A 23,158-nucleotide genomic window follows, 5' to 3' on the forward strand; every position below is an offset into this window, starting at 1 on the left:
ACAGCACCTACACAGGGACACATGCACGGAGCCTACACTAACAACTAACAACAAGAACTAGCTGTGATAGTGTTTAGTGAATTACATGCTAATATAACATGACAGCAAAAAGCCCAACGCAACATTGGGTCCAATAGTCCTCCTTCACACAGTACTAGTGAAATTGCAACTAGAGTAGTGTGCTCAGTTCTGAGCAGCTCATTACCAGAGACAATGACAAACTGGAATTAATTGTGCTAACATATAAAAGGGTTTAGAAACTAAATTATGAGGGAAGACTGAAAAGTGAAATATGAGTAGGTAAGGTAAGTGATGACTGAAGGTCTTGGGTATAACAGGTATACACACAAAAGGAAGATAATTAATTAGCTTACTAAAGGTGGAGCAAGTGAGAATAAAGGAAGAAAATGAAAAAATACAGGATGTTCATCAAGGAGAGTCTTCCTGACAGCATACTTTAAGTACCTGTGGAATAGACTCCAACAGAAAGTGGAGGCCACACTGCCATTACAATTAGACTGGACAAAGGTCCAAGCAGTAAAGGTACTCTGTAAAATATTCTGACACTGGCAAGGGGTAGGACCAGATGATTTGGGCCCAGACTGTTAAAGGTAGTTAAGCATTGCTGTGTTCAGCGTTGCAACTCCTTACTAGGAGCCCATATTTCATTTTCAAAAGCAATTTAGGCACTTAGGAATCTGCTTACCATCAACTCTTAGGTGCCTAAATCCCTTTTGAAAAGGAGATGTAGGCACCTAAATCAGTTAGATGTCATAATACTGAGCGCAGCAACACCTAACTACCTTTACAATCTAGGGCTTAATACTTTCCATCTTTAAATTCTGTGATACCCTGTAACTATTTCTGAAACAGTTTCTCACAAGAGCTTTAAGATAAAAGAGGTGCATAGTGGGAAAGGCATGTGACTCTTCTCTGAGGTATTTCTCTACATTAAAAACAGCTTTTTAAGTTGGTATGAAAATTAAAACCCTACAATTTAAAGAGATTTTGCCTTTGTTGGTATCTAGTAATATTGCTACCTACAACATCCCATTCTCTTGCTGTACATTTACCTTACGTGTGTCTATCTACTTGGACCACATGCTAAGGCACTGAATGACTCAAACAGTTGGCAATGAGACCTAAAGTCTTTCACCCACTAGGTCATTAATTTGAATCCAGCCCAGCTCAATAATAGCTACAAACAGTTAAAATTGACAGCTGTTTGATAGCCTTTGTTGAATGAGCTGATGGCTTTAGTCCGCTTCCTAATTTCCAAAGTTGTCCTCATTGCAAAAACCACCATTACACTTTGCACACTTCCTATGGGTAGTCTCAGAAGAGAGGCCAAAAACTGAATGTGACCATGGAGGATGAACCTCATCCTGCAAGATAATGTCTAGAGAACAGGGGCAATGCACTTCAACAGGAGGTGGCATGGGGTAACCTGGCTCTGCCACTAACTGGTTTGTATCAGAGCCATAGATAATTTCACACCCTAAGGAATATCAGTACAGCACTTTCCACAAATACCATACCAAAGGTTATTTAACATTATTACATCAGGTGCTTCATAGCATCCACTAAAGATTGCAAAATAGCTTCCTTCCACCATAATCATGTTTGAATTAAATTTTCCATGCTTGGTCTCTGCCCAGAGGTGACTTGGATAGCTTGAAGGAAGTCTCTTTAGACATTTCGAAGTTATGAGTCCCTCTAAAATAAGGGAAAAAATTCCCACTTCAAAACAATCTGATCGTCTTTGCTTTCATACAGCTAACTCAAAAACTGTTCAACTTTGAAGCTTCTAAATCAAATGTAAGGAGTACTTATTGATGAGTGGGTGTTGTATTAAGTTTGAAAAACAATAGTTATAAGTTGTGATGGGGTGGGAAATCATAGACAAATGGAGTTCAGGAGTCCGGCCAGTTTCTACAAGGAACAATATTAAAAGGCACAAACAGCAAACTATTCCAGTGTGAAGAAAAGAGAATATAGTAAGAGACCCATTTGGCTGCACGAGGACCCTTTAAATGACCTGAAAATCAAAAAGGAATCATACAAAAAGTGAAAATAAAGACAAATTCCTATGAATGACTATAAAACACCACCACAAGCATGTAGAGACAAATCAGGCTAAGGCACAAAGTGATTTACAACTAGCAAGGAACATAAGCCAATAAGAAGAGGTTCTATAAACACATTAGAAGTAAGAGAATGATGAAGGAAAGTGTCTGTCCATTTCTGAAGAGGGAAGGAGGACAAATACTGGATGACAGAAGAGGCTGAAAAGTTTAGTTATTTTGCTTCAGTCTTCAATAAAAAGGTTAATTGTGACCAGATGCATAACATGTTAATATTAACAAGAGAAAAGGAAAACAAGACAGAATAGGGAAATAACAGGTTAAAGAATATTTAGATAAGTAACATGAATTCAAGTTGGCAGGATTGGATGAAATTCATCCTTGAGTACTTAAGGAACTAGCCAAAGCAATCTCTAAACCATTAGCTATTATCTTCAATATCTCATGGAGGACAGGTGAGGTCTCAGAGGTCTGGAGAAGGGCAAAACAGTGAACATCATCAAAAAGGGGGAAAGGAATTATAGACCAGTCAGCATAACTTTGATACTAAAATACCTGAACAAATTATAAAACAATCCATTTGTTCTGTCATGGAAAAGAATCACACTGCTACATTTTAGAGTTGGATCGGGTGCAGCTTTAATTGTGACACACACAATCACATAACCATAGCTATGGGGAATACTATAGCCATAGGGAAAACCCAGGTGGCTATAGGGAAGTCAAGCAGCATGTCTGGATGCTGGGCACATGTACTTCCCCTGGCTACCAGATACAAAAGACTTATATAGGGGTTGCTTAGGTTCATTTACATGTTGATCGTATAGTGAATTTGATTAACAGTTTATACTTAACAGAAAGACAATCACAATGCACAGTGGGGCACACCAGACACCCTCACAGGAACGCCCAATGCGTCACTTGATTATACAATCAGGTTTTCAGGGACCCTGGCTAACACCTGAAGATGGGTGGTGACACAATACTTGTTCAAATGCTAATTTGTATGGAGTAAGTCTCTATGGGGCCAGTAAGACAAAGGGGGGCAGGTACTGGTACTTATCAAAACAGGTGAAGTCTGTTCAGACTTCAATAAGGCTTAAGGCTCATAACAGAGACTTGCCTCTCGGGTGTGGTTCAGTTGAGGCATTCTGTTTATGGCTTAGCCTGGGCCTTCTGTTTCAGTTTCAGGCTACAACTTCAGGCCAGGCCTTCTATGACCAGTTTCAGACCAGGCATTCTATTAATCAATTTTATGATCAATTCTTTGATTCCACAGTTCAAATCTGGAGGATAATAAGGTGGTAAAAGTAATAGCCAACATGGATTTGTCAAGAAAAAATGCCATGCCAAGCTAATCTAATTTCCTTCTCTGACAGGATAACCAACGTTGTGGATGGGGGAAACAGTAGTTGTGATATACCTGAACTTTAATTAGGGCTTTTTGACATTGTCCCACATGACATTATCCTAAGCAAACTAGGAAAATATGGTTCAGATGAAATTACCGAGTGCACAACAAGTTGAAAGACTGTACTTCAAGAGTAGTTGTCAATGGTTCACAGTCAAGCTGGGAAGACATATGCAGTGGGGTCCTACATTACTCAATATTTTTATTAATGACTTGGGCAGTGGAATGGAGCATATGCTTATTAAATTTGTTGAGGACACTGAGCTGGAAGGGGTTGCGAGTACTTCAGAGGACAGGATTAGAATGCAAAATTATCTTGATAAATTGAAGAACTGGTTTGAAATCAATCAGATTACATTCAGTAAAGACAAATGCAAAGAACTATACTTGCAAAGGAAAAAAAAAATCAAATTCACAAACACAAAATGCAGAGTAACTGCATAAAAATATCCAGGGGCATAGTGGATCACAAACGGAATGTAAGTCAACAATGCGATGCTGCAGCTAAAAAGGCAAATGTAATTTTGGGCTGTATTAATAGGAGTGTCATATGTAAGACAGGAGATAAATGTTCTGCGCTACTCAGCACTTGTGAGGCCTCAGCTGGGGAACTCGGCGTCCAGTTTTGGGCACCCCATTTTATTACAGATGGGAACAAACTGAATAAAGTTCAGAGGAGAGCAAAAACTGTTATAAAAGATTTAGAAAATGTGACTTATGAGGAAAGGTTGAACAAATTGGATATGATTAGTTTAAAGAAGAGAAGGTTGATAGTCTTCAATTCTATAAAAGGTTGTTAAAGAGGACGTTGATCAATTGTTTTCCATGCCCATCGAAAGCAGGCCAAGCTTCGGGCTAGATTCACAATGGAACTTTGGCATGTTAATGCTAAGTGTTGCCACCACCAACTTTTAGATGCCTAGAAAAATCACTGGGATTCACGAAGTCTGAGTTCAGCACCAAGGTTCCCTACACAATGAATGCGGAGAGATGGGGAACCTCAAAATGGGGTTCACAAAAGACAACACGCTAGGCAGTTCCTCGCCTAAGCTAGGCAGTGGGAGATGCCAAGCCAAAGGGTATGTGCTAAATCCCACTCACTTGGAGACAGAAACCTAAATCCAGGCTGCAGAGGAGCACCTCCTTGTGTGTGGGATTCTCAGATGGAAGCCCTTTCTTGGTGTTAGGCATCTATAGCATTTTTGTAAGAGGTAGAAGGACAATGACCTCCCTCATAACTATTTGCCTACTGATAAGTGTGCTCACCTGGAATGTGGAATACCCCCTAGTTCGAGACCCTCTCCATTTGAGAGACAGAAGGGATTTGAACAGCAACCTGCCATTTCTCAAGTGCATGCCCTAGCCACTGGACTACGTGATATTCTGAGGCGGGTCTGCCTCAGTCTTTCCTGCAGAAGCTGTTTCATTCCTGATCACGGTAGACTGATGTAAATCAAGGTGATTTAAATTAGCGATTTAAATAATATCTAATTCACCAAGTAGATAGACTTGATTTAAATCAACTTTAATTAGCTTTTCCATTTGTACTTCAGTTATTTTCTCAAGAGGTGCATTCTCATTGGCTGATACAGCCATTAAAATGTATTGATTTACAACTAAATAAAGCCTTTACACTAGATTTGGAACATCTTATAGTGTGCCCTCCTAGATAGCAAAAACTATATATGGTTATTTAAGCAATTATAAAGCTTAATGTTTTCAGATTCTTATTAATTGTACATTTTAATATGTTAGAAAATGGTGAATGATATATTGCTTATTTACTAGATAATTAACTTTTCGCCCATGATCTGTGTTAAGCTGCATTAGGATGGTAACTGGAATTTTATTACACACACAAAACAGCATATAAAATGTATTTTTATTAAACAAAACAACCATAAATGTATTGGATACATGAACTTTTCTTATAAAAAAATTCACATTTACAAGTACATTTATTAAAACAAAAGGATTAATTGTAGTCAGTGAATTAAATGGATTATTTCAGGTCAGTCTAGGAAAATTATCAAATATGGTTAAAAGAAAGTGACTGGAGCTTAAGTTCCTAGTCACCTAAATCTCTTTAAAATAAGAGTCTCCTAAATTACTTAGGCTGTCCTTCAAACTTTTAAAACAAGTAGATCTCATCCCTTCCCTCCTCGTTTGTACTGACAGACTGGAAGAGAAAGACAAGTTTCCTGCTTTTCAACTCCCAAGCAATTTATCAAGTTGAATTAATTAGTACAAATGAAGAAAATATTCTCTCTGTGCCTGCAGAAGAGGCTACTGCTGTTAAAAGCTGAGTTAGTACTTCAACAAACTCTGGTTCCAAGTGCTTAGCTGGTGACTGACAAGTTCAATGGTGCAACTTTCTTTAAAACCTCATCAGATAACGTATACTGCTCAAATAGTTCAGCTTCAGCCCTGAAATTTATTACTGTTGGCATGACTGATGGGTGATTATTAGATGCCCAAGTCATAGCAGCATCTTCTTCAGCAGTTAGGCACGTACGCTGATACTTCGGGTTGAAAATACTGGCAAGATGATGAGGTGGAGTAAGTGCTTAATCCATCCACCTCTTTACTGCCTGCAATTTAACTTTGCTATTGGGTATTTCTTTCTCCAACATCTCTTGAAGTTCCTTCCAAATTTCAACAGCATCAGCAATACAGCAGTAATCTTTCTGCAGTTTGTCCAAGGCTGTGGAAATAGGTTTCAAAGTACGTTCTGCATCTCTCTCACATTTTCTTTAATCCAATGTTGACTAATTTGGCTGTGATAGTTCCATCCGTTTTGTTGATTTTCTTCACCAACTGTCATCACAAGAGGCCAGTTCTTAATAAAAAGCTCAAAACAGTGAACCACTGAATTCCTTCACACATCTTGGGGGCAAATTAATTTGAATCTTCCTGAATTCTTCAGTGAAGCTGAAGCAAAGTGTTCGTTATGGATGTATTTTGCTATTTCAACAACATTTTCCTTTTTTTCTGGAGTTGGACTTAAGTCTTCAGCTAAAAGATGCATCAAATGAGCACTGCACCCATATGTTATACATTTCAGGTTCTCTTCATTATCTTTTAGGTTTAGTCATCTCATATATTGGCATCGTTGTGTGTGATAAAGCTATGCACTTGGCACTTGATTTTTTTTTACTACTTTGTTATAGCTTTTACTGCCATTTATTTCAAGTATTCTATTGTATGGCCATTTCCTGATGCATCAATTGTTTCTGTCAGATAGAAAATTTTTAATCTGAGTCTTCATGGTGGAACAATGTACACAATGAACCAGTAATATGTGCTTGTATGACAACAGAAGATGGGGTTGTCTATCAATGTTTTTTTCACACTATTCTTTCCTTTTCATACACTCCATTCAACAACCTTCCTGCAATGTGTTCTGCAGGGTAAAGTGCAGTCTTATTGTAATGATTGAATCATGTCAATTATATATTCGTTCTGAACAAGATGAAAGGGAGAATTTGTTGCATAAATGAACCAACCAATCTTTTCATCTACAGACTCTTGCTGGTCCTGATTACAAACCCATGCATTATTTCCCTGGATGATGAAGAACGTCTAATATATATATATACATACCTACATACACACTTCACTGACACGTTTAGTTGCAGCACTGCTGGTGGTACCAGCAGATGACTCTGAAATTGTAGACATTAGAGAGGATGGACGTTCATAACCCCTGAAACAAAATGCTTTTAAAAAAAGTCACTCACTATTACTCAGTGCACTGCTTTTAAAAAAAAAGTAAGATTGTAAATAAAAGATTTCTTCTACCACAGCTATTGTGCCACTTTTAAAATTATATTCTAATTATTCTTCTAAACCCAGTTTTATAAGGAAAATAATTACTAAATCATAAGGATTATTTAAATCTTTATCTCTAGTAACATATTACCAAACAGCTTGAAAAAAATGTAAATGCTGAAATTCATAAATGCATAATAAAAACTTTACTTTTAAATAGGTAATCTTCACCTAGGATGTTTGATTATACTGAGCAATAAAAAATGCATGTCAGAAGTCCAGCAGTAACAGTAAAAATGTAGTTGATAAATACTCTCAAACATATCAATCATATTTTGAACAGAAACATTTTGAAATTAATAAATAATCCACTAAAAACAAATTTACTGCAATAATCTAAATCAGCGGTTCTCAACTGGGTGGTACTTACCGGACGTCTGGGTGGTATGCGCACCGCTGAACGGGCCCTCCCACCCACCCCTGCGAAACTCTGCCGCCGAAAATGTGGAAACGGCGGAAGGGTTTCGGCGGGGGGTATTGTTTTCGCCGCGAAACCCTGCCGCCCATCTCTCCCCGCTGCCGCGAAGCCCCGCCAGAAATCCCTCCCGCCGCCGCCATGAAACCCCGACGCAAGTCCCCTCCCTTTTTTTTCCCCGAGTGGTTCTCAGGTCAGGTACAGTCGGGTCAAGTGGTACTTGACCCGACTGTACCTGGCCTGAGTGGTACTCGGGGAAAAAAAGGTTGAGAACCGCTGATCTAAATTATAATTTACTAGCATAGTAAATCATGGTAGGCAGTCCATAAGAATGGTGCAAAAATAAATTTACTAACCTGTTGAGCAAGATTATTCAGACACGTCCACTTCATCATCTTCAAGGTCACTGCCTTCTGAGGAACATTTTACAGAATGTTGTTTCATTCTGACAACCAGGCATTGCATCTCTTTTTTGCACTGTTTACATTTGTCACATGCTCCTTTTTACCCAGAGGTACAAAAATTTCTCGAATATATTCCCAAATAGGGTCCTTTTTTTTTTTTTTTTAAATATAATGTGCAGCCATGGTTTTGTCCTCCAGTTTCTAGGGGTTGAACTCAAGACTAGAGGCTGCTCTCTGAAGAATGATGTCCCTTCTTCCCACCCTGTCCTGCTTTGACACCAATATTGCTCCTTTCTGGTTGCGCACACTTCTCTTTCTCTCATTACATAACTCCCGTGTCCTACCCCATCCCACCCAAACTCTGAGAAAAACAAAAGAACTAACAATCCAAAACTTCTGCTCTTCTAACACATATGCCTTTTGCACTGAAATATTTTATTAGTTTAGAGACAGAAATCCATTAATTTCTCAACTGCCCCTCTGTTTGTTTCTATCTCTGTCTGTGTATGTATGCAAAGAGTCAGAGTAAGACCATTTACTTAAAAAGCCACAAAAGACCCAGAAGCAAGGGCTGGTAGTTACTGGGCAGATCGGTATTTTTCATGAGCTGGAGAGTAAATTTCCCTTGTGGCTGTAGTCATAAATATTCATAATTTGAGAACTGACTCAGAGTTCAGGATGGGAGAAGCTTTAAAAGAGGATGCTGACACGCCATCACCCCGATAAGCTCTGTGGATGATCCTGATGAGTTACCTGATGGGACTTGGCCTCTGACTCCAGGAGACACCACTACCTGTGATGACTTTGCCAGTGTCTTGCACCCAATAGCACAGCCCCTAGGGCCGCCACACAATCAACCCAATAATACAATACATGACCTACCATGCCCATATTTATAAAGCTTGACTTCTAAAGTTAGACTCGGGGGCGGAGGGTGGGTGTGGAAACTTTCTTTATATAGAAAAGCAGACTTTAACTTAAAGTTTTTGATAGAAGATCATTATAAGTAGTTTAGGCCTTAACATATTTTGTATTAAATTCCAACTTCATGATAAACAGATTTTGAAAAAGGAAAAATTATAATTTAAACTCAAATTATATAATTAAAAAAAAGAACTGATTTAAACGCAAAAAAATCATCGATTTTTATCAGGGTGGATGGATTTAAATCACCAAGAGAAAATCATTGATTTAAATCAAGTTTATCATTGTTACTTTTTCACATATTTCTTTAAAAATGGGTGCAAATCTGATCACTAAAACATGTTAATTTACAACTCAATACGGCATTTTAAAACATCTAGGAGGATATACTTTGCGTAATTTTTTAGATAAATTAATAAAAATCAAGTTAGGAAATAATACATAATACTCATTACATGTATCAAGCTGCAGATGCAGCAGCAGTACATTATGAATGGTAAGAACTAAATCACACAATAGCGCTTATATTTTATTAAACTAAATCTTAAATGTTACATAAATGTTTCACATTTGCAATTGCAACAGTTTCCTGAATTGCCAGCTGACAACTGTCAAACCTTTTTTTTTTTTTTTTAATTTTCAAATTTTCCTAACTCTAACAGACAAGTCAACACAACACTAAACATACGCTGTCCTTAAAACTTCTACAACTAGCTCTGATCTTCCCCACTCTCCCCGTCATTTCTATTCATAGACAAACAGAAATACAAGTTTTCCTGCTTTTTCAACTTCCAGTCGATTTCTTAGGTTTAAGTGAATAATACCAAACAATGAAAATATTCTCTCTGTGCCTGCAGAGGAAGCTACTGCTGTGAAAAGTTGGCTTGGCAACTGAAGGAACTCTGTTTCAAGGTGCCTGGCTAATGATTTCCACCAATTCAGGGGAGTGACTTTGTTCAAAACATTATCAGTAAACAAGTACTGCTTAAATGGTTCCGCTCCAGCCCTGAAATTTACGATGACTGGCATAACTGAGGAGTGATTTTGAGATGCCCATGCCATGGCAAAGCATCTTCAAAAGTTAGGCATCTACCTTTATATCTAGGGTTGAGAAAGTTCACAAGAAAATGAGGTGGAGTTAGTGCTTAATGCATTCACTTCTTTATTGCTGGCAGTTTAACTTTCTGATGAGGTATTTCTTTCTTCAACGTCTGTTGAAGCTCAGTGATGTGAAGCAAAATGGTTGTTATGGAAGTATTTTGCGACTTCAACAACATTTTCTTTTATTCCTGGAGAAGTCGTACTTAAGTCTTTGGCTAAAAGATGCATTAAATGGACACTCAGCCATATGTTATTAAGGAGCATCCTTCCGTTTCTTCTTCTAAGTATCTTCTCATCTTTGCCATGACAGTTTTTCTGTGGCAAAAGTGTGGGGGAATATAGGAAGCTGTGTGTGTACTGAATGTCTTCCCTTTTTCTTTCCAGTCCACATGAGTGGAGTCTCATTTTGGTGACTCACATGGGCAAAATTTATTTTGTGGGTGAAATATGGAAGAGCACCAACACCTTCCCCCTGCAATTTGACCCCGCTCAATGGGTGTATTATTGGGGTAGTTACAGTGCAGTTAAGGTCTGCATCACTGCCCACCTTCATGTAAAGATTCCATAATTGGAAATTTGTTAGAAATTCTGTTGATCCACAACCAAAAAATGAAGCCAGCTTGGTGTTTATTCCATAGTGATGTATGCTCTATATTGATAAATAAATATGGAGTTTGAGTTTTGCTGAACTGAGTGTTCTGGGTTGGCATAAGATACCACTAGGCAACCTTAACTCTGCATTAATGAAGTTATTTGTCAGTGAACAATCAGTATGGTAAGCACCTGACTCTGAATATAAGCAAGAAGCAGATCTGTGAGAAAGGAGGTGCTTATTTTTATTCAAGCAAGTCATTTTTCTATCCGTAAACACACTTTAAAAGGCTATGAGGAGATCTCTGACATTGGATTCTATGGCTGGGTGGTGAGGGAGGAGACAACTAATCAGCCTCTTCAAAACTAATAAAGCATAGCCCAGATGGTTCACTGTATCATATAATAGCCATACTGTATGATCAAAATCGAAACTGGGCCTATGGGTTAGAAAATTGAAAGACTTTGCAGCCCTAGAAATGATGATTGCCAATTTACAGAGTAAAAGGTACATTAAGCTATTGACTCTTTTTAAGACCACCCAAGAAGCAGTTAAGAAATGACTCTTTATAAAGTTCTCGAGTCTTCATTATGTATAGAACATTTTGAGTGAACTATACACATGTGATAAAGCACATTTACTGGCTTTTGCAGTAATATAGCAGGCTTTTTTTCCCCCTCCCAATATATATTGATCATAAAGGTTGGAACACCTAATTCAAACAAACAAACAAACCAAACTTTCCAATATACTTTTGAAATATTCCCAAATAAAAATTTAATAGTTACTCAACTTGCCCTACAGAGAATACTAAGGAAAAAAACAGACCCACAAATTTCACTGTCACACTTTTTTGTCTTGTCTCCTTGTCAATCTTTTTTTCCCCCCTACCTACATTTTGCTAGCTACAGTTAGCCGTTGTCCATCTTTATTTATGCAAATCACTATGCATGTAAAAGACCATTTCTTTAAAAACAAAGATAAAATAACTGAAGTTTATAACTGGAAACAACACCCAGCCTAAAACCCAATCAATAAACGCAACACCAAATCCTGCATTAGGGAAAACAAACTTTTTTTTAAAAAAGGTAACTGAACTTATGTTTTCAAGTGAATCCTAAATAACAACGTTTTTAAAAAGCTAAAATCTGAACAATCATGTAAGGAAGGCGCTAACACACCACAAAGTGGCCCCAAAAAAAGAATACACACAAAACTTAGAAATACAAGTATTTCATTACAAAATGGCCCTGAATCCAAAAATGACCTTTCAACCACAAGTCTTCCCTAGTGCACGGTATTGAAAAAAAAAAAAAAAAAAATCTGAATGCCAAGAAAGCTTTCACAGTGTAGTCACATCACCAAAGCAATAAAATAAATCACTAAGATATATCAGGAAGAAAATTGTATTACATTTGTATGTTATTAAATATATAATATACATACACATTTGTGATGACGGTGTTGATATAATAAACTGCAGAGCAACGCGATACATTGCATTTAGCAAGCATCTTTAACCATCTCATTTGTACTCTACTCACATATCCAATTTCCTCAGAATTTACTCTAATATTACAAACATCTGATCAGCTTAAAACAGCAGCTTGCCATCTTAAAAATCTGACTGCCACAATGGTTCTCTATTTCACAAATATGTGATTTCCTTTCAGATATACACTTGTCTACAGTATAGCACAGACAACATGCAATCATGAACCAAGTTTAAGGTCACATGCCTCACAACCAATCATGACTAGTAAACAAGAGCTTATACCATGGGACAAGAAAATTATTGGGTTTCAGTGAAACATGGTGCACTTGCTTCTAGCTCTGACAGGTCCAAAAAGCAGAACTTTTGAGGTCATGATATGTTTATGACATAGGCATTTTATGAGTGCCAAGGACAAATCATCTCTGGCAGGATTAACATATTCCCTGGAGTCACCTTCGAGCTGGAAATGCCCCACCCTCCCTTCAATATAAGGGCAGAATTTTAACAAAGAGCTCATACAACTGACCTCTGGCTAATAAGTTTCTGATCACATATATTTAATTAATGTGGATCTATTTGGTGTCTGTGAGGGACAGGTACTCCTCTCTCTTCCTAATTCCATAGAGTTTAAGGCCAGAAGGGATCATTAAATCCCATAGTTTGACCTCCTGTACACCACATGCCATTAATTTTCACACAGATACCTCTATAATAAACCCAAAAACTTTAGTCAGACTAAAACATTTCAGTCCTCAGGAGACTAAATTGTGTCCCACTAGGACAGAATGGGGAGAGACCAAGATACCATGAATGCTCAAGGCCCTTACAATGGCATAGAATCTATTAGGAGAGATATGCCTAAAATTCAGCAGGCAAACCATATCCTATGCTGCAAAGGAAGGCAAAAAGCTACCAAAGTCCCAGCTAATATGACCTGGGGAAAAATTCTTCTAGATTTTCTATGTAAATTGGTATTTCCACTATCACCATCACCACGGTCTCATTCCAAGAGTAAATATAATGAGGGGGTCAGGAGGGATTCTCATACCCGCCAACAAATAATAAACCAAATCTGTATATTCATGGATTTTCATAAATCTAGCTCTGTGCACAAGAATGTGCTCATATTACTATTAACTGTTCTTATTTCCCCATCCCCTTAATTTGATTCACACACCCCCATTACAGCTTCCTTATACATAGGCCTAGTCTACATTAGAAAAGTTGTTTCAATTGTTTTCAAATCTATCTAGTCAAACTGGTGCAAATTCCTAGCATAAACACACTTACACTAGATTAACCCTCACTCCAATCAGTTTAGCTTAACCTGTTAATTTAAAATTGTTGTAAACTGCTAAACCTTTTCTGATATAGCCAAGCCCTAAAATTGTAAATCTAAAGCAGGAACATTTTTACTATGGATGTACAGTATCTAGCATAATCCACCCAAGCCCCCACATGTGCAAAACACCTTGGAGTCTCTAGGTGCTACTGTAATACAAATTAATACTAACTGGGGAAGGGTGGGGGGAGTGGAAAGGCACAAGACAGGGAAAGTCTAGCAATAGTAGACAGTGGAGCTGCTGATAGACTAGGAAGGCCATTTATTGTTGAATCTGTGAAATTGTTTGGCATTTCTATGTTCAAAACCAAGATTTTCAAAAATAGATTCCTGAAGTCAGTCTTCTAAAAAATTAAGTTTCAGGAAGTATGTGGCCTGATTTCCAAATGTGATGAGCACCCAGCAATGTCCAGTAGCTTCAATGGGAGCTAGTAAATGTTTAACGTTTTGAAAGTCAAGCCACATATTTAGATGCCTAAACATAAATACATTTAGAAATCTAACATTTGGGATGTGTTTCTGTTTTAAATCTTGGCCCAAAGTTATTGAAGGTTTTATATCCCACAGGATTTCACTGCAGAGCACAGCCGGGTGTTTTTGAGAGGAAGAGGGAGAGAAGAATATCTGTGTAATCATAGCTCTGTAACCTGTACCCTTCACTGGTCCTACATTTCTATGTGTATGTTAAGCCCATCTTTTAAGTGTTTCATTGAGAAACCAAGCACAGTTACAGGCACTATAATATAAATAAATGTGCAGTGGGAACACACTGGCATGTTCCAGAGCTTTCCACAGGGACTGCTTAATAATTTTTACATTTCTGACTCAGTTTCAATCTCTTTTTCAAATCATTGCCCACTACACAAAAAAGAAGACCCTCGCCTCTGACCAGTTAATACATTACCCCCTCTGCAACCAGCGCCAATCCCACCAGGCTAAATTTCAGATTTCCCCTTGCTGGGCCAACTCAGCCTAGAGTAGTTGTTGAATGAATGCTGTTCCAGCAGCAGCAGACCAACACGACCCCTTAATGATTTTAAATCTCCTAAATTTGTCAGCGGAACAGAGGCTTCTTTTAGCGCTCCCTCCCCAAAGAACCTTTCCACCCCACGCCTAGCCTCACAGGTAACCCTTCCCGCCCCGGCCTACCCACCCAAGCAACACCCTCCGCGCGGCTCCCCCCCAGAGTGAGGTAGACGGGAGCCCTCAACTCCCCTCTCTGAGGCGGGAAGAGCGGCCCTACAGAACACCCCCCTCTCCTCCCCTCCCCCACCGCCGGGGACTCGGGAGTGGATTCGAGCCCGGCGCGCTGTGGCCACGCCCCGAGCCCAGCGGGAGGCCCCACCCCCGAGCCCGCCTGGCTGCCGGCTCCGTCGTCCGTTTTCCGTTACCGTTGGGCGACGCTGAGAAGCCGCGTAGAAGCAGCCTGAGCACTACTCAGCTCCATGGGAGCTGCTGCGCGCCGCTCATTCCTTCGACTCCACTACCAGGAGCCGGCTCTTCAGCCGAGGGCAGTGACCAACAGCGGCTTCGCCGCTCAGAGAACATTCCGACCACCCCCGAAGCGGTGGGACCCACCCGACCGGACTCTGAGTCCCCCCCCCCACCATCAATCACTGCCCGCCAAACCGCCTCCCACCCCGGCGAACAGAGCCGTCAGGCCCCTGCCCTGTCCCGCAGACTCCACCCCCCGCGGTGCATACTGGGATCTGTAGTTCTGAGGCGGCAGGCACCCGGCTGAAAGGCGCGCTCTGGCGTGGTGTGAGGAGTACAAACATGACTTCCAGGGCCCTGCCGGACCGCCTCAAGTCCGAATTCCACGATAGCGGCCTGCAACTTTCATCCAGTCAGTCTGCTCCACAACAGTGTGCTGCGGCCTTTTCACACAATACGTGATATGTGACAAAGTAATTACATACACTGCCTACTTAAGTTCACTCTGTAGTTTAAATTGCTTATAGTCTTTACTTCTTTTAGTGTTGCTGTATATTGTTAAGTATCTGCAGCACTCACACCAGTAGTGGCTGAATTTCACTGGTGGATGAAATGAATCCTGTGTGTATTTTTATGCAGTTTGGAATAGTTAGGGTGCACACTTATTTTACTATCCCCAATACAATTTCTGGGATACAGTATTGACTTTTCTTCTATATCTGATTTTAATGAAGAAGAGATTTTCTAGGGGTAATAGAGGTAGTTTAATCTCCAAAACCCATACAAGTCTAGATCTCTCTGAAGAATCTGCCAATTAGCACAAAACATGGTGGCGAGTTTATGATGTTAGAGCTCCAACTGAGCCCCGCCAAACTCATGTTATGTTGGGTTCACCAAACATAAATTACATGAGAGCAACTTTTAATTCCCACTGATCTGGACTAGATTCAAACAGGTAACATTCTAATTAAAAGCTCTATAGCACATTAGCAACACCTTGAAGCAGCCAGTCCTCCTGGAGAGAAAAGTTTATTAGATCAAGTTCTGACTTTTTTTTATTTTACATAGGCAGGATTTGCCATGCTTTGGCCACACAGGGTATATCTACAGTGCAGCTGAGAGCTTGCATTCTCAGCCCAGGTGGACACATGAACCCTACCTCTACTTGAGATAGCACACTAAAAATAGCAGTATGGATATTACAGCACAAGTGGCAGCATGGGCTAGCCACACAAGCTGGAAATTGGGCAAGTTTGAACTCAGGCAGCTAGTCCAGTCCACTGCCTGTGCTGCAACATCCACCCTGCTATCTTTAATGCGTTAGGTCAAGCATAGCTAGTTTGAGTCTTTCTATCCATGTTGGGAGGCACGCTCCCAGCCACAGGATAGACAACAGTCAAACTCCAACACAGTGCTCTCACCTTCAAAATACAATCTACAATTAAGTGACCCAATCTGTTCTTAAAAGGAGTGCTCCCATTAACCAATACACAAACAAAACAATTGTTAAACACAACATCTAAATATATTTTGCTATATAAACTTATTTCAACAATTAGTCATTCTAGAATCTTCACATTAATTTAAGACTGTCATTATATATATATTTTTTTTCATACATTGGTCATCATCAACATTTGAAAACACAATTTTCAGAGCCACAGCACAAACTCCTTTTAGTTCAGCTACAGAAATAGCTGGCTGTTAGCTTCTGTGCGGATCAGCCTGTAGAAAGAGAAATAGACAACTATTTGTGAGACAGCCCTGTAATACTGGCTATCAGGTAGGAATGTAAAAACAAACATTTAAACGGTAATCAGCTGTTTAAATGTTTTAAAGAGCCGATTCCTGTTTAAATTTCCACTAATGAGAGCAGCTGGACGGCACTTGCTGGCGGGGAGGCGCGAAGCCCAGCGCAGGGGGTGGGAGCCGCAGCTGGGCTCGGCTCGGCTCAGCTCCCCACAAGTGAGAACTGCCCAGCTATGGCTCTGCACGCACAGTGGGGGGGAGTGCAGCTAGGCAACTCTCACTTGGCAGTGAGGAGCCAAGCCCAGCACGGCTACCCACCCACACGTTTAACCATTTAAACATTCTATTTTTAGAAGATTTGAACGGATTGCTAATTAAACTAATTTTTACATCCCTATCAGGCTGCCTAGATTCTATTCCTGGCTCTAGGAGCAGAATGTGGTATAGTGGCTACAGACAGAAGAGCCAAACAATACGGCATTTACCTTCTGAAAGGCGGTGCAGCAAGGTGGATGAGACTTTGGTCTGCTATTTTAGAGAGTAGGGTCCTTTTTTCTGACGTGATTTTGTGCAACCTCTCAATTACCTCATATGACCATGGAAGCCCTTCAGTGCCAACTGGCAGAAGGACCACCATACTGTAACTTGTATCAGGCCTGACACATTCATTATCTCAAGTCATAATATGTATCTAAAAAGTGTCATATAAGATATCATATGTAAACTGATCCCAAAAATCATAGTGTGATGTACAAGTGGGTGTGTACAAGGAATTATATATGTATGTGCTGGAAATATGTTTGTTTGGGAGGCAGTGCATAAACCCAGCCTGACCTAAACAAAAGAATGCGTATTTACTTGTGTGACCAGCTTGATTAACAGGCAGAGGACAATTAACGTACATTTACATATAAGACATCAAGCTAACAAGCAGGGAAGAAGACAATTTCGCAATCATGATGAGGGACAGAATCTGCACCCAGAAAGATTTCCTGGCTCTTAAGGCAGAGACAATGGACTATGGGTAATATAAGGGAAGCAAAAAAAGACATTTTAGTTATCCATCACTAAGATATCCACCAATACCTTACAGATTCCATGACTTTCCGGGACCTCCTTGACTTCTGGAGCAGGGCTGGGACCATGCTGAAGAGCTGAGTGGCCAAGGCCGGGAGGGGAGCGGGCCCCCACCACCAAAGAGCTGAGTGGCTGGAAATGGGCCAGGGTGTCTCACACCGCCACCAAACAGCTGAGTGACCGAGGAACCCCAATGCCAAACAGATGAGCAGCCGGGGCCGCTCAGGGGGCCCACCGCACCCACTGCTAAACAGCTACATGTCCACATCGTGGGGGAGGGTTTGCTGCCGAATACCTGAGCAGCCGGGGCTTCAGCTCTGTTTTTCCCCCCTTCCCAGAATATTTTTAGTAAAAGTCAGGGACAGGTCCCAGCTTCCATGAAGTTTTGTTTATTGCCTGCAACCTGTTCCTGAGTTTTACTAAAAATACCCGTAACAGAATCTTAACCTTATCCATCACTTAGGGAACAAAGGGAACAGAACCCTTTGATTCTGTGAAATCATGCTTTGTCCATTAATAGAATCAATTAATATTAGGGTCATCTAGTCCAACCCCCTGCTCAAAGCAGGACCAACCAACAGACAGGATATTTAAATTCTGGGAATCATAGCACAATTCAAGAAGAGAACAGTCTTAGTTAAACAACTAGCCTAGAACTACAAAAACCTGGGTGCAATTCCTGGCTCTGCCACAGTCTGAATGACCTTGGGAAAGTCACTTAGGCCCTGATCCTGAACCATTAAAGTCAATGGAAGCTTTCCTAGTGAGTTCAATGAGCACAGGATCAAATCTTCAATCTCTTTGGCTTAGCTTTAAACATGTATTTAAATTCTTTATTGAATCAGAGCCTTTGTGCCTTCATTCCCCACTGACACAGTGGGAATAATATTCTTTCCTATCGCACGCCCCTTTGTCTGGTCTGTATGGACTGTACAGGACAGTCCTGTACTTTATAGGGTACCTAGCACATCAGGGCTCTGATCTTGACTAATAACCTCTTTTCCTTACTTCTGGTTTTTTTTCATTGTTCATGAAAGGCCTACAACTTGTAAAATGGGTGAATGATAGTTGCCCTTGCAAAGGCAGGTGTGAAATGACATGTATAGAAATATTAACATCTGTCAGCAGAAGAGCTGGAACTCGAACTCATGGTTGCCTGGCCTGTAGCTCAGTGCATGTTTCCCTAGTCTAAAAAATAGTTATTTTTTAATAGAGAGTGGATACAGACAGACATGTACACTTTGATAAAGCTGTCAAATACATGAGTATCATGTAAGATGCATAACACTTGGCAGTTCTGCAGATATGTAGATGATTTAAGGCTATTTTTAAGTGTTCTAGACTGCAGAAGAAAACTCTGCTTAAAACAGTGCCTGATCTATGTTAACACTTGTTAATCTCCAATGTGTATAAAGCCCAAATATGAACTAAAATTTAATACAAACTTGTGTATTTTAAGTGCCTAAAATACCTTTGGGTGCTCAATAAATATTATGTAGGCAAATATCTTTGCTTAAAACTAAAATTAGTAAATAGAGAAAGCCAAGGGCTTGACTGTCTTCCTATACTGGTATAGATAATAATGCTCTGAAGTTGAACAGCCCAATTCTCTTCTCTCTCAGACCTGGTGTAAACCAGCGATAACTGCACTGAAGACAATAAGTTTACACTGCTATAAATGAAACCAAACTCCATTTTCCAATCTGCAGCAATTCTGCTGAACTAAAGGCACAAACCAGCTGTGAATAGTCTTCAGTCAGAGTTCAAGCACAAGAACGCACCTACATGCCTATGTACTGAACATCCATGGGCCAAAATTGTCAATCATCATCAAGACAAATCCCAAAGGGACAGCTTCTTGTAGATCACATGTCATATGGATCAATCTCTAACTAAGTCCTTAAGACACTCTGGCTGGATGTTCAATCTATGTCTGTCATTGGTAATCTTATTGTGCTGCCAAAACTTTTTGCAACCACATGATTGCTGTTCATGTAGCAGCATTTATTGGAAGAGATGTTTTGTAATTAATTGGCCTTTCATCCTAATAACATGTCCATATCAAGAAATGTGCTGAAATCAATTAATTGCTGATGGAGGTGATGTAGTTGCCACCCTCTGACATGGCAAGATACCACCCTTTACTTTGTACAGAATGATTCGATTAAATCATCTCTATCCTATTGTTATATTAACCTTGGGGGAGGCAGTATGTCCTTGTTATCTTTGAGGAATGCACTTGTACCATTCCTGGTATCAGGATGTTCTGACATGTGCTTGTGTGTTCTTTGCCTAGCATTTCTTTAGGAATGTGTATTTCTGCAATACGAACTCTGTTCTTGTGATTTCTGCTAACTTTTCTTCATAACAACACAGCTTAACTGCTGCCTTAGCTCATGCCTCAGGCCTGAAAAACATGGTAGCAGCTGCTGTTATACAAGCATCCACATCTTTCAAACATCCTCCAGCACTATCTATGGCACTTCCCAAGTATTTGTCACCTGTTCAACGTCTCATTCAGACAGATTAATACTGAGCTAGTTGTAATCTGGAGTTGGAGGCTGCTTGATGGTTATGCTTAAAGATATGTGTTTGGTGTGGAGATAGCAGTGTTTACAGTAATCGTGAATTTTATTTAAGTCTATGACCCCCATAGCAGCAGCTCCTTTCCCCTCCAGGCATTACAACCTAGTGTATGTGGTTGCAGCACCACTAGGTCTGGCACATCTTCCCCTCCACAGATGGAGAATCATAGAATATTTGGGTTGGAAGGGACCTCAGGAGGTCATCTAGTCCAACCCCTTGCTCAAAGCAGGACTAACCTCAGCTATATCATCCCAACCAGGGCTTTGTCAAGCCTCAGCTTAAAAACCTCTAAGGATGGAGATTCCACCACCTCCCTAGGTAACCCATTCCAGTGCTTCACCACCCTCCTAGTAAAAAACTTTTTCCTAATATCCAACCTAGACCTCCCGCCCTGCAACTTGAGACCGTTGCTCCTTGTTCTGTCATCTGCCACCACCGAGAACAGCCTAGCCCCATCCTCCCTGGAACCCCCTTTCAGGTAGTTAAAGGCCGCTATCAAATCCCCCCTCATTCTTCTCTTTTGCAGACTAAACAAGCCCAGTTCCCTCAGCCTCTCCTCATAAGTCCTGTGCTCCAGCCCCCTAATCATTTTTGTTGCCCTCCGCTGGACTCTCTCCAACTTGTCCACATCCTTTTTGTAGTGGGGGGCCCAAAACTGGACACAATATTCTAAATGCGGCCTTACCAATGCCGAATAGAGGGGAATAATCACTTCCCGTGACCTGCTGGCAATGCCCCTCCTAATGCAGCTCAATATGCTATTGGCCTTCTTGACAACTAGGGCACACTGCTGACTCATATCCAGCTTTTTATCCAGTGTTACCCCCAGGTCCTTTTCTGCAGAGCTGCTGCCTAGCTCGTCGGTTCCCAGTCTATAGCTGAGAGAGAGAGGCAAAAGGGCCAAATTTGATTGGCATTGCAACCGGACCCCCTGTGGCCACAGCAACACTCCGTTTTGGGTGCATCCACTCTTCTGTAGATGGAGGGGCAGATGGGCCAAACCTGAGTGGCATTTGTGGAGGGAAAAGTAGATGGAGTCTCTGTTTCTTATGAGAACTGATCTACAGGAATGGCTGCAAAAGCCTGAGATAGAAAGTGTCTTTCTAGCAGCTATTTAGTCTAAGAAACTTTAGCAGTAATAAAATAGTTATGGGGCCTAGGCGCCGGCAGGGATGGAATGTGGAGGAAGACCTTGCAATTTAGATAACCATGGTTGAAAAGTACTAGGCCAAAATATTCCTAAATAAGCAGTTTTTAGTATGTATTGCCATGGAAACTGTGACGTGAATAGACTTGTTTGTGTAAGGCTATAAAAGTTTTTAGAAATGAATGTTTAAGGTCGCCCCTAGCATACAGGGACCACCTTCTTTACGTAAAGAATAAACTTTCGACTTTGCTAAACTGCTGTCTAGTGCATTTGGACTATCCGCTGGGCAACGGACGTGTAAGTAAGGACCCCTGAGTTTGGGTTCTTCCACACATTGCAACCATATAAGCCAAGTTGCAATGCTTGAAGCAGGGAGCAGGGTCCAATCCATAGGACAAGAGCTGCCACTGCAGGGTGGACTCATGCTCCAACCAACATGCCTCATAGGCTCCCTGTATTTTTTCACATTTGTCATGAAATATATAAAAAATTTCCATTAAACAAATTGTAGCCCTAATTATGTGAACGGACTTCTTGAAAACATTTTTGTAATTTCCATCAACCAATCAATGCTGAACTGAACAACAATGGTGACAAGATGCAGTGTTGCCAAACGCTTGTGGAAATAGGAAACCATGCCATGCATCTACTCAAACATAGCTTTTTGTTCCATTATGGAGCTCTTCTATGAAGAACTAAAGCTTCCCAGGGATGCTAAGTCACCTCATCAGACCCCAAAGCTTGCTTGATGCACTGAATCAAAGGCCTTATGGAAGCTTACAAAAATGTTGTACACAGCTTATTAAAATCAGTCATCTTCTCAAAAAGCTGTCTCGAGGTAAAGGTCTAGTTGATAGTGGAACAACCATTTCTAAAGCTGCACTGTGTATCCCAGCTTTTGCCATGAAGGGCATTGATGATTTGAGACATTAACATTGAAGCAAAGACATTTTATTCTAATTCTTCTTTTCTTCTAATATTCCTTCTAATTTTAAAGCATGCCATTCATCTGGTTTTTCAAAATACACTATACTTTTGATTTAGTCATGGCCAAATTATATAAGAATTTATGGTTTCTAATAAATTAACATTACTTCTACTAGAACTGAATCATCACCACTTCATTTTTTCCTCTATGCAAATAATTATCAACAGGATAGAATACTAGATTTTCGGTGGAGATACACATTTATTTTTAAATATTTTGAAGGAAACTTAAGTCCAGGCATTGTTTGGAAGGGTTTGGAATTCAAATATTATTTGGATCAAAGTGGAATGCCATATTCTAAAAATGTAAAACACAGTTTTAATTAAAAAATTTGGAAAGCAAATTTAGTATTGGAGGAAGATGCAGCGTGCAGGCCAGACTAGACTGAAGGCTGTGGTGCTCCAGTACAAGCATCAACAGAACTGACACATGGCTGCAGATAAAGGTAAATACTAGAGGCACAACTTCACCATTGCTCTGAATCTTGTGTAGTCATTTACACCAGTGCAAAGTGGTGTTAAAATGCTACCAAATCAGAATGTAAGTATTTCACTCACTTTGCACTGGTGTAAATGACT

At 40.2% G+C, this 23,158-nt stretch overlaps 1 protein-coding gene across 1 annotated transcript in view; it reads right to left on the reverse strand.

Moving 5' to 3' along the window:
- Positions 1 to 15,331, reverse strand: part of GARNL3 (GTPase activating Rap/RanGAP domain like 3) — a 172,118-nt gene extending 156,787 nt beyond the window's left edge. Inside the window, exon 1 of the mRNA XM_067541634.1 lies at positions 15,303 to 15,331. The gene's annotated coding sequence lies outside the window, so the exon portion shown is untranslated. The remainder of the gene's footprint in view (positions 1 to 15,302) is intronic.
- Positions 15,332 to 23,158: the final 7,827 nt, after the last annotated feature.

This window comes from Emydura macquarii, unplaced genomic scaffold (assembly GCF_026122565.2).
Source record: "Emydura macquarii macquarii isolate MOO-44397 ecotype Brisbane River unplaced genomic scaffold, CSIRO-AGI_Emac_v2 contig_691, whole genome shotgun sequence".
Classification (NCBI taxonomy): Eukaryota; Metazoa; Chordata; order Testudines; family Chelidae; genus Emydura; species Emydura macquarii.